This window comes from Gossypium hirsutum, chromosome D06 (genome assembly GCF_007990345.1).
Source record: "Gossypium hirsutum isolate 1008001.06 chromosome D06, Gossypium_hirsutum_v2.1, whole genome shotgun sequence".
In the NCBI taxonomy this organism is placed as follows: domain Eukaryota; kingdom Viridiplantae; phylum Streptophyta; class Magnoliopsida; order Malvales; family Malvaceae; genus Gossypium; species Gossypium hirsutum.
Genome location: NC_053442.1, coordinates 12,503,659 through 12,507,081, shown reverse-complemented (window position 1 = coordinate 12,507,081; position 3,423 = coordinate 12,503,659). Strand labels below are relative to the sequence as shown.

The window sequence follows — 3,423 nt, the reverse complement described above, 5'->3', positions numbered from 1 at the left end:
ACATGATTAAAGATTTCTTTTTTTTCAGATACTTGATGATTAAATATTATCATTCAATATTAACTGTCAATGTTAGTAAAAGGATCTATTGTTAATTCAAAAACTCAATTGGATGTAAAAAGTTCAGAAGGATTCAATTGATTATTTTGAAAAAAAAATTGAGAGCTTATAATACCAAAAAGCCTTATTATTTTGAGCTGAATATCAACATCTCAAGCCCCAGAGTCGTAGAGCTCGTTCTCTAACCCCCCCAAATCCCTTGTTTACAGGCTCCTTTTGTATCATAAAGAATATACAAGCATGTAAAATGATTTGATATTAAGGGAAATTAACATTGTTAACATGATTCAGCAGATTGGAGTGACTTCCATGTAAATGACATCTTCACAAGAACGATAATACGGAATACAAGTACAAAATATTGTAGAATGTGAGATCTGTTCGCAATAAATAAGATATAACATCCTACTACATTCCACATTTCATATATATACTTGGTGGGCTAATCAGCTATCAGAGACTGAAGATTCAGAAGCACCAAAATTGATTTTGAAATCGAAGGAAATGCAAGTTAACTGTTTAATTCCCGCACCTGATAATGTCATCTTAAGTTTGTACGAACCCTGCAAAATAAAAAGTAAAGATAATTACCTATTTATGTCAATTGTAATGTAACTGGTTGGTGAACGAAGCCTAAAAGAATCTAATTAGGATCTCAGAATTTTGAAACCCATATGATCTGTTTTCACTTCCCACCGGAGTTCTTTTGGGATAGAACCACCAAGGCAGCTAAATGGAGCTAATACATAGGTGCTACAAAGGATAAACCTCTGGATTCTGGTCACTATTGACAGTTTAAGTATGTAACCAAGTATAATAATAAAAAAGTAATCAACCAAGTGGAGCATATCTTCCATATGAAAAACTAGATAGAGGGAGAAATTACCAAATTGACTACATTCTGAAATCTAACAAAAATCCTAAGTGAAAACAAGCTTTAAAGAAAACCAATTAAGAAAGATTAATCAATGGAATGATACCAAACCAGTTAGCAGAATACAAGAAAAAAGGAGCTGAAACAGTCCATTCATGACTGCAGTGAAAGACGGACTTGGTTATAAGTTCATCAGCTTGTGTGCAAGACGAGGTCCTTGGTTTGAACAAAGGTGTTGGAGTTTTACTTTTAAAGAGAAACGACAGCCAGTAGGTGGAATACGAAAATCCCTTGAAATATTCATTACGCTAAAAATTTTAAAAATATAAGTTCAAGTTACTTCTTCCTTGAGACTATTTTTTTCGATAACTCCAGATTGTTTACTTTTGTTCAGATTACTCCTTATATAGCTTTGCTAATGGTTGGAGCACATCACAGGTTAACAGATCAGGAGCAGGAAGATGGCATCATAAAAGGCCAAGTGGCAAACAACTCATAAACTATCAGTTTAAGGCTTCTTAGAGAGGATACTGCCCAACAGAGAAATGAGACCTCAAGAAATAGGATATCATTGCTTTAAGGTCTCTAAGCTCATAGTTCACTAAAGAATATCAAACAGGCAAGGATTTAACAGAATAAAGCCAGGGTAGAAGCTGAGATCGTGGAGGTGGCCGGTTTCCTACTAATCACAGGATTAGGTGATATGTCGACTCCATCCACTTTTACAACGTAATAACCTTTATTATCTGCATTGATTTCAATCTAGGAACTCAGGCATATTGAACACACAAAAAGAACTAAAAGAACTGAAAAGCGATTAACTCAACCAGAGGCTGAAACTATCTGAACAACAACAAATCACAAGAACCCAATCAATACAATAGATAACTGAACAATTCCAACTCTTTAGTTGGGAGAAAAAAATAAAAATTTTAAATCAGATCCAGGCATGATAATCATGTAAACAGAAAATAATAATTCAAACAACTGGTGGAAGCATTGAGTTAAAATCAATGAACAATAGAAGCAAAGATAGAAAAAGTTTGAATCTTGGGAGAATATTTAAATGGGTTACCTTAGATTCAAAGGATTTATCTCTGTTCTTGGTGAGGAAGTAAGGAGAAGTAAATTTCTGGCATAGAATTGAGGGAACAAAGAAAATGTCTAAAGATTTTCCCAAATCTGAAAACAAATAAGGTTGGGAAAGAATATACTATAAAATTGTAAAATAATAAATGAAAATATGGGCATTTTTGTCTGCAATAAACTTGACTGTCCACTGTATTTAAGTTGGAGCTTTTACCTCCAGTTGGAAATGAGGCTGGTAGTGAAGTTCAAACCTTCAACTGCACCTCACCATTGTTTCTCCAAACACCAACACAGTGCAGGGAAAAAGAATATTCCTTCAAAATTCCATCTCACCATGGCTGATTCTGCATTCAAAGGAAGCCTAAATCACCAAAAAAAAAAGGAAGCCTTCTCTACCTATTTTTGGTCCATAAAAATACACAAGTAACCAGAACAAAAAACCAAATATTGAAGGACAATAAGAAGAATAAAGTAGGAGAAAGAGAAATATATGGGTTTTTAGTATTTTTCCAGTTTCTAAATCCTAGTTTTGGTTTCATTTTTTTTTTTTATTGTCTTCCCCTTTCAATTTAAAGTGATTAGAAAGAGGAAGCAAATAAGATGAAAAAAAACACTCAACACATAGAGAAGAAGAAGAAAAAAAAGAGCTTTTCCACTGTTTTTCTTTTTCGGATCTGAGTTTTTTCTTTTTTGTCGTTTTCGTGTGGGATACTAATATGGCAAGTTAATGTGCCACTAGAATGAATTAATGGACCATCTCAGCTTTCTGTTAGGTATGTGACAGTAGTGATTATTTTGTTATTTTTTAAAAGTAGAGTGATTAAATTAAAATTAAACTGATTATTTTGTTAACTACTTCAAAGTTTGAATGGCTATTGGTGTAATTTAAAAAAAAAAATCTAAAACTTTGAAGGTATCTTCCGAACAGCCTCCTTCGGCTTCCAGGAACATTCCCGAAGTTTCCGATAGACAATTTTAATAATTCATCTAAAAACATTTTCATTGTGTACTAAAATTTTACTTGCAATCAGGGTATTCACCATTAATAACACTGATTAATTCTCTCACCTTCCATACGTCGTTTTACCAGACTCCCCGGGGTTCCCTCATTACCGAAACAGTCGACGGCTCAAAACCAGTCTTAGTAAGCTGCTAATAATAGGTGAAAAAAAAATAGCAAACAGTTTAATCTGTGTGGCAAAAGACGTTTGTAGAAATGTGTTTGTCTATAGCCTAACTTATACTTAAACCAAATGGTTTGGCCATTTCTTGGCAGCTTTCTCTAGCTCTAGCTACAGTTATGTGGGTGGTGGCCTGCCAAATATCTTTGCTTTTCTTTATGCTATTTTCCTCTTCTGTTTGTTTCATTTATAATCATTTTATTTGTTCAGGAACAATTT

At 33.5% G+C, this 3,423-nt stretch overlaps 1 long non-coding RNA gene across 1 annotated transcript; it reads right to left on the bottom strand.

The window, feature by feature from the left end:
* Nucleotides 1-301: 301 nt before the first annotated feature.
* Nucleotides 302-2,778, bottom strand: LOC107901152 (uncharacterized). The gene is made up of 3 exons (XR_001685144.2): nucleotides 2,238-2,778; nucleotides 2,010-2,116; nucleotides 302-623 (listed from the first exon to the last, which is right to left on the bottom strand). It is a non-coding gene; the product is annotated as an uncharacterized lncRNA (long non-coding RNA).
* Between the last annotated feature and the right edge of the window lie 645 nt (nucleotides 2,779-3,423).